We start from the raw sequence: 13,877 nt of genomic DNA, 5'->3' as shown, positions 1-13,877 counted from the left end.
TGTAGAAGCGTGCTCAGTGATCTGGTGGCTGTAGGTCTGGTTAGGACCACCCCGCATGAAGTAACCTCTGCAGCTCCCTGCCTCAGAGTCCACAGAGATGTGATGCACAAAGTGGCACTGAATTTCTTTGGAAAGCGTGTGGACAATGTATATAGGAGCAATTAAACCACTCTATATTGCAATAACTGATCTGCTGACCGCCACACAAATGGCATTAATGAGGTCTTGGGCATATCTTCCAGATAAGAATTCTGTCACACCCAACCTATGCAAAACCCAAAGCTTATTTACATATAGGTCCTGAAAAACAGAAGCATTTTACAGAAGTCTGATATTATCTAGTAACTGTATTACAAAATAAATTGCACTCCTATGTACTGGCCTATGTAGCGCGTAGTCTCATATCAGCATCCTGCCCAGGACGATGTGCAACATGGATGGATGGTCAGCAGCCATGGTAGCCTTGCCATGTGGAGGCTGACCGCACAGATAAGGCCTTGTCCTCATTGCCTCTTACTTGGAAAACACTTTCAGGGTTGCTTTCCAAAGCTGTGGTTGCACTCACAGAAGTCCAATCCCTCTCTATCCTGTATAAGACCAGGAGACAGTACATGCTGTGCCATCCCTGGAAACATTCAAGGTCAGGTTGGATTGGGGCTCTGAGGAACCTCATCTAGCTGAAGATGTCCGTGCTCATTGCAGGGGGGTTGGATTAGATGACCTTTAAAGGTCCTTTCCAACACAAACTATTCTATGTAAGAGTGGTTCATATATGCAGTATCCTTGTAAGCGCTTAACTGACTTATTGGTACTAGAAAGTTTGTCTTTAAATTTATCCGTTCAGACATACTTTTATCACTGAACCTTTAAGGAAGGCTTAGCTATAGATGAAACCTTTATGACACACAAAGTATTGTTTTCCACTGTGGGATAACTATTCTTGTACCATGAAATGTTACGGAAAGGCATGGTACCAGAGTTCTCACTTCTCTGTCAACGCAATGCATCCAAGTTTTACAAATAGATTTACAATATTTTTTTTTCACAATATATTTTACAAATTTATTCAAGGCGTATACACTTAAGTTGATCCTTTTCACATGCCTTAGCTGTGTTTTTGAAGTTCCATGTATGTTTCTGGTAGAGAAGAGCTAGAGAAAGTCAGTTGGGTTTAAAAAAAAAATAAATATATTGAGAAAGGACAGCAGGTTTTCAGAGAAAGTGGGTGAGTATTGAACACCGAAGGTCTGCCTCTTCAGGAAGCGGAGCGTGGAAGAAGGTTTATATTGGCATCCACAGCGTTTCTGTGCTATGTCATAGCTATATTTAACCTCCTCCGTGTAAAACTGAACATTACCAAGGTGCAGAATTTGTTTCTGACCATATTGAGGGGGGAATGTTCTCCCGAGAGTACACTGTCAGTGCTCGCTGTGCCCTGTTACCTCCCACCTCTAACCGAGGCTCCACCTGCATTGGATCCTCCCCAGCCTTGGGATTTTGCTTTCTGTAGCTTACTGGTATAGAAGCATTTTAGCTCTCCCCTTCCTTAAAAGTTGGGGGAAAAGACCTGAAAAATCTATTCTCTGTGAGGCCTGCGCAAAAGCCTTATAGCTCTACTTTGACTCAAAGCCTTTTGAAAACCAACAAATTCTGGTCATGCAGAAGAAACCCCATGTTTTTCTTACCTTGTTTCTTGGGCCAAGGGAGTAAAGAGAGGTGCTCTTGTCTTTTTAACTACTTGATGCTTCGTATCACTTCATGACGGTTTTGTGCAACTCACTCTGTGCTGTTTTTAGTTCAGTTCCAATCTATATTTTACATGAGGCTTTGAGTTTTATGGGCAATGGCAGAAATTAGTAATGTTAATGATATGATGCAGTTAAAGCTAAGCAAGTCATAGATAAGGCTGAGATTTATAGCATTAATGTAGGATATACAGGCAGGTCCGTTGATCTTGAGATCACTCTTTGCTCCTTATGTAAACTAAAGTAGATGTTTTATTTATTTGGTTGTAAAGATTAGAATATATTCTGCCAGTTCTTTTATGCGGATTTTTTCCTGGCACAAAAGAAGAGATTTCTTTTAATGCTTGAGTATTAAATATATATTAAAGATTATACGGAATGCATTCTGGAAAGTTGTATTTCTGATTTTAGTTCTTAGTTCTAATCTTAATTCTCCTTTCCTTTGAGAGGTCACTGTAGAGAGTAATTCTGTTTCTACATTACTGTAATTTGGTGAAGGGTTGAATGGTTTGAGTAACTGTTATCTAATCGCTGTATCATTTTCTTCTAGACTAGAAAAATTGTCATCTCTTCACACCTAATAACTGCATGATTTCACTTAATTTAAGCATCATCTTTCATTCTTAGAAATTAGTCTGGCAGAAGTTAAGAAATCCATTTTTTGGGGTAGTTAATTCCCTTGTCTCATCTATTTTTCTGCACCTCTTTCTCGAAGCACCTGGGAGGGTTTTGTTTGGAGATCTCAGTGGGACACTGGGGGTTTTACGAAGGCAGTCAATCATTTTTTTCCTTCGGTTAACATTTCACAATGGCAACTCAGTGAGACATTGGTAAATCTCTACTTCAGTGTGGGTGAGATGGCGTTGTTTGACAGTTAAAGTGAAACAGGGTTCCTCTGAACGGAGATACCCCTGCAGTGCCAGCTATTGACAGAAGTTTGCAGGTGGTTAGAAACACCCCACTTCATCCAGTTGTAAGTTTAAATCAAAAGACTGCTCATTAAATGTTACTTCGTCCCAAGGTTGGCTTTTCTATATCCTTTAACGAGTATATAAACCCCTGGAAGCTCGCACACTTTCTCCTTGAGGTGGTGCCGGTGGCACAAGCTGCGTGGAGCTGCTGTGCTGGACTGGCCTATATCCCTGTCCCTGTATCCCCCTCTTTCCTGGCAGCGTGGGGGAATTGCTGCCCTTCAGCATAAAGGGTAGGGTGCTCGGAAGTGTCTCAGATTTTTTCTGTTGAATTTGGCACTATTTTGAATTCAGATAAATGGTACCTTAAACTAAGGCAGTTTACTGAGATCCTGTTGGTGATGCTTCAGGATATGATGTCACACACCTGGAGGTAGTCACTTGAACAAGCTGCCCTATGTCACTTGAAACCAAACAATGTGTTAAAGGAGCCTTCTATTGCCCTAATGTTTTGTTTAAAAAAATTAATGATTTATTTTCCCTACATAGATCACAGAAGGACTGAATCTGGAAAAATGGCTTTGACTAGAAAGGTACTTGTAAAGGTCTGGAAGAATTTGTTTGCTCAATCTCTTTACCTACAAAGTTTATTTGGGAGCTAGAATTATGAGAATTTCATTTTCTTCAGAGGATGATGGAAAATGAATGGAATATTTTGCTGAAAACTATACTAAGAATATGCAAAAGGTATGCAGGCCTGAAGAATACGGGATAAAATAGTATTTCACTCCTGGTGAAGTAAATAGTGATATTGAAAGTGGTTTCAGTTGAGAAATCATTTAAATTCTAGGTGTGTTTGGAGAGAAGAAAGAGTATGGGTTTTATGTAGCCTACATTCTTGAGGACAAAAGAAAAAATCATAAATGAATACCTGTTTTTGTCATTAGTAACATTCTTTGTACCTTTACCTGTGAAACATCTTTTAATTTCAGCCCTTTGTTAAACCTGGTTATTGTTTGTGAGATGGTTCGAGGGGATTTTTTGAGAAATGTACAGGGAATTCAAAACACTACAAGTTTAAAGTACGTATGGCTTCTGTCAGCCACCTGGAATGAATTCTGTATGGCCTGCTGAGTGACAGACGCTGTTGTGACCTGCTCTTCGCCTGGCCATGCCCTCTGGAAAGGTGGGCACTGTCCCCACATCTCTCCTCCCCACAGCCCCTCGGTCTTCTACTGACTCACCTGCTTTGTGTGAGCTCTCAGGCACTTCAGTTAAATTAAACCAGGCCTTTTGAGGCTGGTTTGAGCTATCTTAGATCATGCTGACAAAAATGGATTAGGGAGCAACTGCCTGAAGACCTCAGCGATGGATGTGTTTGGAAGCACAGTTTTCAGGCCTTCTCCTTGAAAAGGGGAAGGTGCACATTGCCACAAAGTAAGGAGATGCCTTGCAGCAAACTCACAAGACTGCTCTGCATCAGAGTTACAGAAAAGTTTCTAGTTATGTCTGTGCAAACGGGAGATTTCATGAATGCGTGTGTCTTGCACCAAATCTTTGACTTGCTCATCTGAGAAGTGGTTTGAATATGGAAGAGGACATGAAATGTCCTGGGGGAAGATCTGTGCCTGAGAGAGTCTCAGCCCCTAAAGCTTGGCGTTTATGAATCCCATACACGTTGGAGATAATCTTTAGGGACAAATATCAAATGGATAAAATCTGTGTGCAGCTCTGTGTACCTACTCGCTTTTCCTTGAGTTAATCTTGGGTGCTAAAAGCATATGTCACCACATTCCCAGGCCAAGCACCCTGATGGTACCTGTGCCAGACTTGGTCACTTCCCATGAAGGGAGGACAGAATTCGGTGCCTGAAAATCTTGGGTACAAAGTCAGATTTCTCTGAGCTTTGTTGAGTGTTCCTTCCCCTTGTTGTCAGTGGTTGAATGGCGCTGGGTACCAGGTTTATTTACATCCCATGTAATGAATTAAGAGCACTGGAAAAATTTGTTTTGCTCTCACCAGCAATGAAAGAATCTGTAGTATTTCCGTGAGATAAGAGAGGAGAGGAAAGCGATGAAAGAAAGAAAACCTGGGGAAACAAGTAGTAAATGTATTTAAAATATTGTCGGCTGGCTTCTGTTCAGTCTAAAACCGGTGGCCTGGAAGAGCCATAGTGGCAGTTAAATACTGAGAAGGTTATAAGTTCATTCTTCATCTGGGAAATATTTCAAATTTATTACTGTGCCCAGCACCCCTGGGATTTCCGCAAGTAGCGTGACGCGGGTTAGATCACCACGTGAGCTTCCTGTCACCTCGCTTGGTACCCGTGTTGTAGATAATGAGTTTAGAGGGAGTTTTCTCTTTTGGGTGAAATATTTACTGCATTTAATTCTGAACCAGAAAATAATAAAGCACAAAAATTTCCATTTTAAATTTCCTTATAAAACTGATTTGGCATGTCTGAAGTCTTTAAAAGAAATGAATCGCTGCATTTGTGTGAGAAGAGTCAGAATTGCTCTTTGTTGTTGTTGTCTATGTTACTATCTTCCTATGGTTGTTGGAATTGCAGAAGGTTGGCTCTTGGGTCATCTAGGACAGCATTCAGCATCCCATAGCACATCTTAAATACTATGCGTGAAACGCCTTGCTGTGTTAATGTACTAAAAATAGAGGAAAGGTTTATTTGGGCTATTTGTAGTGATAATAAATTAGAGGTTGCACATGGCAATAGGCTGATCACTACCCCTCTTGTGCTGCCGGAGCAAATTGTATGGAAAAAACCAAAAAAAACCCCACAAATGCAGAAGTGTTTTGATAGAATTATTAATTTTGTGCTTTTAAAGGAAACGCTGGAAATATTTTTAGTGTAGCTGAAAAGCCTTATGCTAATGGAAAACCGTTATTCTAGCAAAAAATACAGATATTGCAATGTTGGTCCTGCAGTGTAAGAAAACAAAATTTTTTTTGCATCCTTTGCAAGGGCTGGATAGTAATTTGGATAATAAAAGAAAGCTAGATAAAGTCTATATTTTGTCTAACCGATAGGTTTTAAATTAATAGTCAGTGGCACAAATCAGATTTGAAAAGATGATATTACTAGGCCACAGCAGAACTGTAGCTGGTTGAGGTCTAGACTAAATCAGCTGAAACACCAGCGTGGCATCTGACGCGGGGAAATTTAGAGTCTCTCACACTTGGAGCAAGTTTTGGCGCACACAAAAGAGGGGAAAAAACCTTAGTTTTCACAGATCTGTGCAGGTGTGCTTAGGTCAGACTTTCTCCAAAGCCACCTGTGACCTTTGTAGTTGCTGTTGGAGTAACGGGTGCGTCTCGTATGGAGAACACTTTGGTTATTGACGGCAGGTAAGTATTTTAAGTTTTTGAGTTTGAAGATCTTGGCTTAAAAACTAGCTGTGATAATGCTCCCATTAATACATGATGGTTTTTTTTCCTGTTTATGGGTTTAATTACTGTTGTTTATACTTGGGAACAATATAATCTAAAGCTATTGAGGAGGCTTTAAATAGTTTGAAAAATGACTCCCCTTCATACTACTATTAGAAGTGGGACTTTGGTCAAGTAGCTCCCTTCCCATCATTAAAATAAAGTGAAAATATACCAGGAAGTGTGAGGTAAGTCAAAATGTGGCCCTTTATTTTAAACATATCAAAATATTGAAAAAGAAGTGTTTCTAACCCTGCTACATGGGAAACAAGCAGGCTCCTTTGTTGCATCCTTATAATCTCTGTCAGTCACAGTGGCCACCTTCCCTGTGGAGTGGGGAGCCTTTGATCTTGCACAAAGAGCAGTTTGGTTCAGTTTTATTTACGAGCCAGCCTGAGTTAAACTTAAGGCTTTCTTTAAAATCAAAACAAAACAGTTGTAGGAGGAGGAGCCTTAACATAAAGAATCTTAAACTTGTCTTCCCAAAGCACATCTGACCAGATCTTCGGCTGTGCTTTGATAAAAGAGAATGTCGTCCCTTCTCAAGAAACTGTAGATGCTTGAAAAGTGCATTAAATCCTGTAGCAACAGAATAATGTGTCTGGGTAACTCTTATTTTTTGCATTAAGCTCTCATTATTATTGGAAACAATTCTAGGGAAGAAATTTGATCCAACACTGAAAATTGCTGAAACCTTTCTCATACCTTCTAGATTATCTTTATCGATTGCTGTTTCTAATTAAGCTTGGTGCTGTATCTTGATAACAGGCTGCACTTCAATTAGAGATTCAAAAGATACTGCTCTAAAACCGATGCTGTTAAAGGTTCATACTTAGGACAAAATAGTGGGGTGTTTTTTCTGGTTTTCTCTGAACTATTCTGGTTGGGGGAGGCTGTTAATAGCAGAAAGAGTCCCTCAGGTTTGTACATGTTATTTCTTTCCCCTGAAACTGGAATGTGACTTCTGTTAGTGATCTTTGTTCCATAGTGACACAAAAGAAACACAGTGAGAGGAGTCTGATGTGGGGAAGGTGTATAGGCTGAAGTTGTTACAATTTGGTCTGTACCACTGTATTACCTGAAAAGACTTTCTAATAGTCCCTGCTGCGCTTCTTAAGTATACTTCAATGTTTATGGAGTTCTACAGTTTGTCTTCAACTCAATATGAATATAGGTACATTTTGAGTAGTTTTTGCCTCTATGACCCTCGTGTTTAAGGATAATGTTACTAGTGAAAAAGTTATAAACAAATATTCAGAAACATACATGGAATGGGGAGGAAGGAGATGGTAGTGTTATGTTTAAAACAACATCACTTGCTCAGGCTTTACCTGGAGACCAAAGTTGCCCATCTACAGGAGATGCATAATTTTTAATGCTCAATGTAATCTTCCACAAAAATAAATCGTTCTTTGCATCATGTAAAATATTCCACTTCTGTTGTGTTTAAAGGTTGCTGTGATTTGACTGCTGTTGCGCACTAGTATCGTGCAGGACTTGGGCTCAGCAGAACCTCTGATTGCCGCTGCTTCTACCTGCTCAGTTTCTAAATCTTGCTCTATAGAATCACAGAATCTTCATGGTTGGAAGGGACCTTCGAGATTATAGTTGGTGAGCCCTTGTAAAATATTTTTTTTTTTTTTTTGGTGTGTCTTCATGTTTATCTAAGACTCTAAGACCAGGATCAACATTTGTCCAGTTCTTGCCATATTTCAGAAGCATAGGACAGTTAAGCTTGTTGAGAAGAACAGCACAAACTGAAGGTTGTAACGAGAAGTGCTGGGGCCCATCACAAGCAGTGATCTCTGCCTTGCCGCTTACTCTTGTTTTTCAGTGCCCAAAGGGGGTGGACACTCTGTGAAGCTTAGGGCTTCTGCTCTTCCCTGGGTCAGAATTGAGCAGAGGCAGCCGCTGTCTGTGCCTCATGCTGCTCCTGTGAGCAGAGTCTGTCTCCTGCCATCAGGGCACGTCCAGGGTGGTGGTTGAAACTTGCCTGTGAAGGCAAGCATTGTGCATGTGTCCCTTGGAGAGGGGCATCCCAAAGGTGTGAACCATCCACAGGTCCATGAGGTGCTCTGGAGGCCTCACAGAGCAGGAACTTGTGGCACTAACAGATGTTTTTAGGTTTAAACTGTGCTGCAGGGGTATGAGTAGGAAGAAGTTAAGAAGGACAGGGAACTGCTGGAGAGGGCACAGCAAAAGGCTACGAAGATGATGAGGGGACTAGAACACCTCTCTTACAAGGAAAGGCTGAGGGACTTGGGGCTTTTTAGTCTGGAGAAGAGAAGACTGAGGGGGGATCTGATCAGCGCCCATAAATACTTAAAGGGTGGGTGTCAGGAGGATGGGGCCAGTCTTTTCTCAGTGGTGCCCAGTGACAGGACAAGAGGAAACGGGCACAAACTGGAACATAAGTTCCATCTCAACATGAGGAGGAACTTCTTCACTTTGAGGGTGGCAGAGCCCTGGAAGAGGCTGCCCAGAGAGGTGGTGGAGTTTCCGTCTCTGGAGACATTCAAAACCCACCTGAACACGTTCCTGTGCAACCTGCTCTGGGTGACCCTGTTCTGGCAGGGGGGGTTGACTTGGATGATCTCCAGAGGTCCCTTCTGTGATTCTGTGAGTGTGGTATGTTCAGCTATCAGAGCATGACGCCCACCCACGGACAGACCAGGATGAGGAACTGGAAATGGGTGTACCCTCCCTGAAGCTCCTGGCACAGGATGCGAGAGGCTACGTTTGGGAACCTGAAACAATCCCCCTCTTTGATCGTGCTGTGATTGGGGATGTCACACCCCTGCTGCATCCAGGAATGTCAGCTCGCAGCACATGCTCTTCCCAGCAGCGGGGACTTCCTGCTGGCCAGCAGGAAGGACCACGCATGTGACATCCCTCTGGGTTTGGACACCATCCTGGGGACAAGCGCTCTGGAGCAACCCCCCAGTGGTGCCAGTGCAGGGCAGGTGGAGCCATAGTGGTCTGTAGGTAATAATAGAGCTGCGAGGTCGGCTTTTTCTCTTAAATAGTGTCTTTTCTCAGTACCTGACAACCATTAATCATGAGGTTGCTCTACATGAAACATCTGTAATTCACTAGACAATTCGATTATATTTTGAAAAATTTCCTTTGTGTTACGTGGGTGTTGCACAGTTTTCAAACAGATTTTTGTGGCATGGGAAAAATAGCAAAACAGCCCCAAATGGTGAAGTGTTAATAAGGACAAAGAGTAGGTCCTTTTGGCTAAATGCCCATAATGGTATTGCAGCTGGGGTGGGAGGTAATGCCTCCAGAACCGCACATGCGAGGCACATGAGGTTCACTTTGAATTTAAAAAAAGCTTTGTGATTTATTTATATATATATATACATATACACATATATATAAAAATACCATTAGGAAAGACAAAACCAAATTATCAGTAACCCATCCAATTCACACAAATGGTTTTCCTTGTAAATGTTCTTGAGTAATCCTTGGGGATAATGAAAATGTTACTAAATTAAGCAGCAGCGTCTTAAGTATCTACAATGTAGAAACTGATATTGAACTAAGGGAATTGTAAAAGCTGGTTTCTCTTTCGGCTAGAATTTCTAATAAATTAAGATCATATTAACGGGGGGTTGAAACAGCTGCTGCTTTATGGAAAGAAATACTTTTTTTCCCCAGAATGGCTTTTAAAAAAATAAGCTTAGGTTGCTATCATTACCTTTGGCCCAGACAATCAGTTATAGAAAATGCACATTTTTGCCTAAGTTTCATATTTAGATATATTTTCTAGTCTCCGAACTAAAAATGTACTTTTTAGTCCATTTCCCTGACACAGGCTCTGTACCTTCTGAAGTCGGCTACGTGATGGAGTACGTAACGCTGCCGATGGGAAGGTCTGCAGTGGTCACTTTTCCCTCCCTTTCCCAGGTTTTCATTCCTTGTGCTGCTTCCTCACGCTAAAATGTCCGTCTGAAATAATACTGGGGAGATGGCTTTTTAGCTTTGGGAAGACCTGCAGTGCCGCCTCCCATCTCTGTTTTCTGTACCCTGTATTCAACTTGTTTCTGGTTGACGTATTTTCCTTCAGATTGTTGGGAGCAAAAGCTCTAATTCCATGAATTCTGTCGTATCATGTATATCATGCGTGAATGTAGATGGTACGCTGTATGAAGCACACCATGAGGTTGCCTGTGAGTTTGGCAGGAGGAATAATTAATACTGGGTGGGAAGTTCATCCTCTGCAGAGCTGCCCCGGTGCTATAAATGATGCATGTTTCTCACACAGGGATGAAAGGTAAGGCATCGGGCAGCCCAGCCGCTTCCTCCTTCAAGGGCTCTTGGATACTTGGTCAGGATTGAAGGATATGGGAATTAGACTATAGGGGAGTTTTATTATCGCTTTTATTCCCTATCAAAAAGTGATGACAGTTAGAATTTCGATTTAAAAAAAATAAAAGTGGAAAGATTCAGTAGTGATTTTTGTGTATGCCAAAGACTTCCAAGAAATTTGGATGTGTGAACAGAGAAGCTCATTAAAATGCCTTCTTGCTCGAAGTGAGAACTCTTTTTATAGAAACTGTGCCCTAAATGGCAAGTGTTTTTCTCTATATATCAGGGTCATCCTGCCATGTTTAATTGGTAGAATCAAGCTTTAGGTTTGATTCTTGGATTTATGCGTTTTAAGTCGTTTTTTTTCTATTTCAACAGAGACTTTTGCTTTGCTTTTGCAGCACCAAATTCTGTGATGAAATCTGAGAGTGATGTTAAAATCGAAATGCTGAAGAACACTATACGTTACTTAAGTGAGTCCCGAGAGAGGCTGAACAATCAAGTATACATATACTTTCTTTTGAGTTAAATTTTTATGATAGACTCCCATACCACCGGATAATTTGTTTCTCTGATGGGAGGTAGGTTGTTGCAGTTACGAGATGTCTCATTATAAAGACTATAGACCTTGGCAGGGAAGTTTATCCCAAAGTTAAAGAGATGAAACAATTCAGTAATTTGTTGTAAGGAGGTGGGCTGTTATCTGTGGTGACTTATTCCCTACGCAGTCTTGCAGTTAATTAATTTCTCTTCATGATGAGAATAATTTAAAAGAAAACCAGCATGGAGTTTGATTCCGCCGGTAACCACAGTTTCTTTAGTTATGGTGTCAATTTAAGTTAAACATAGTGTTTTGCAGTAGATATGAGACCTTTGAGGCAGGTGTGAGCTGCATAGTAAAGCTGTTAATACTCTTCAGTGACACTTCTGAGGTTCTCCCTTCAGAAGGGTGCTGGAAGGAGCCTGTGACAGAATGTGACCAGGATCCCAAATGTCAGATGGAAGGAAACTGGGCTTGCAGCAGTCTAGTTAATGGTTACTAAATGGCAGAAGGGTATCTTTATATTGAATATTTTTCTAAGCAGTCCTGATTTCTGGCAGCTCTGCTAGTCTTGTTTATTTTCAAGTGCTGACTCAAAGTTTTCCTCCATGCTCTTTGTTTCACATTCTTGGGAGGTGAGGTGTAGTCTCAGTAGAGAGAAGCAACGCATTTTACAAGTGAGGACACAAATCGGTGTGCTGTACCATAATTCAGAGCCCCAATGTGCTCTGGAAGAGCCATCCTACAGCTTGTGTGCCTCTGACTCGCATCAGATGGTTTGAGTTTCAGTAAGGTATTTTGTTCTGTAAATACAGCTTAAGTACAAGGGATTTGTTGTGTTCATCATAAGTTATAATACTTGAAAGGCCGAAGATAAACCTCCAGGATTGCTACAGTAACCTTACCGTCACTGGTGAGTTACTACACAGAACATAGACTTAGCTCTCTTACTTATAAAGGAATAAATGCATAGCTTGCAGTGGTGGTAGCCATGTAAATTGCAAAATCTTCCCCAAAAAGTGCTTTTTATCAGCAAAGACCAGGATCTGTAAACACAAGGAGCCGTTCAATTAAGTGGGACAATGTATATTTTGCATAGGGGTGTCGCAGAGAGGGATTATACTGGAAGGAGATAGAAAAGTTTTAGCAGCCTTCAAATATAATCACACTTCATGCCCTGTAACTCACCAAACTCAATCGTATTTTGGAGCTCCAACTTCAAATTAATTTTGTTTATTCTAATGGGCTATCTTTTATGAAATGGATGATGTGCTTTGTGTTTGCGAGGCTGGAGGCAGGCTCTGCACAGTGCTGCAGCTTAGAGGCTGGCAGTGCTGTTTAAAACACGTCAGTCTTCTGGAATGAAATCTCTTCCGAGCTGAGTTTAGCAGTTCATGGCTTCTGAGAGTTGAGTCAATGCTGTTCAGCACATGCTTTAGTCAATTCAAATGTTTTACTATAAGCTGTGTGTGACGCTTTGGGGAGAATTTTTAGAATATAACTTTGCCATTCCTATCCCCTTTGGGCACATAATTTTTCTTCAGCTCTTCCAGTACATGTATAATTAATAACTTTGTTTACTGACAATGTCAACAGTAACATAGCTCTGATTTATAGCATTTATCTTTTGCCTATTTGCTTCCTCTCTGGCACATCATGAAATGCCACACAGAATAAACCGTATTTGAGGAGGGTGGTTGTAGAGAGAATAGAAAAATTGAGAACTGGCTGTGTGACAGGACCCAAAGGGTAATGATTAATGGAGCAGATTCAAGCTGGAGGCCTGTAACCAGTGGTGTCCCCCAGGGGTCAATACTTGGTCCAGTCCTGTTCAACATATTCATCAGCGACCTGGACGAGGGGACCGAGAGTATCCTCAGCAAGTTTGCTGATGATACCAAACTGGGAGGGGTGGCTGACACCCCGGAGGGCCGTGCTGCCGTCCAGCGAGACCTGGACAGGCTGGAGAGCTGGGCAAGGAAGAACCTCATGAGGTTCAACAGGGAAAAGTGTAGGGTCCTGCACCTGGGGAAGAAGAATGTTAGGCACCAATACAGGTTAGGTGTGGACCTGCTGGAGTCAAGTTCTGAAGAGAAAGATCTGAGGGTCCTGGTAGACAGAAAAATGACAATGAGCAAAGCAGTGTGCTCTTGTGGCCAGGAAGGCCAATGGAATCCTGGGCTGCATAGGGAAGAGTGTGGCTAGTAGGTCGAGGGAAGTCATTCTCCCCATCTACTCTGCACTGATGAGGCCACAACTGGAATACTGCATCCAGTTCCGGGCTCCCCCATTCAAGAGGGATAGGGAACTACTGGAAAGAGTCCAGCGAAGGGCAACGAGGATGATTCAAGGATTGGAGCATCTCCCTTATGAAGAAAGGCTGAGAGAGCTGGGACTCTTTAGCCTGGAGAAGAGGAGGCTGAGGGGAGACCTTATCAATGCTTATAAGTATCTAAAGGGTGGGTTGAAGGAGGAGGGAGCCAGACTCTTTTCAGTGGTTGCCAGTGACAGGACAAGGGGCAACGGGCACAAGTTGGAACATAGGAGGTTCCACTCAAATATGAGAAAAAACTTCTTCACGGTGAGGGTGACAGAGCCCTGGAACAGGCTGCCCAGGGAAGTTGTGGAGTCCCCTTCTTTGGAGATTTTCAAGACCCACCTGGATGCCGTCCTGAGTAACATGCTCTGACATGCTCTGGGCAATCCTGCTTCAGCAGGGGAGTTGGACTAGATGACCTTTATGGTCCCTTCCAACTCTAAAAATTCAGTGAAATTCAGTGAAAATTCAGAGTGCACGAGCACTGTCCTGTTACAGTCTCTTCGATGCAGAAAAAAATACAAGGCCCAAATCGTTGTGCTTTAAATAATTAGGTAAAACTGTTTGTTTTGGACAGCTATCCAAGAATTTGCGTGGGGTGG

At 41.9% G+C, this 13,877-nt stretch overlaps 1 protein-coding gene across 1 annotated transcript in view; it reads left to right on the top strand.

The window, feature by feature from the left end:
- The window catches only part of NEO1 (neogenin 1), a 218,777-nt gene that overhangs the window by 103,634 nt on the left and 101,266 nt on the right, over window positions 1–13,877 (top strand). The window lies entirely within an intron of this gene.

The sequence above is a fragment of the Numenius arquata genome, chromosome 11, assembly GCF_964106895.1.
Source record: "Numenius arquata chromosome 11, bNumArq3.hap1.1, whole genome shotgun sequence".
Classification (NCBI taxonomy): Eukaryota; Metazoa; Chordata; class Aves; order Charadriiformes; family Scolopacidae; genus Numenius; species Numenius arquata.
Note: the sequence above shows the minus strand (reverse complement) of the source record. Positions and strands in the feature narration are given on the sequence as shown.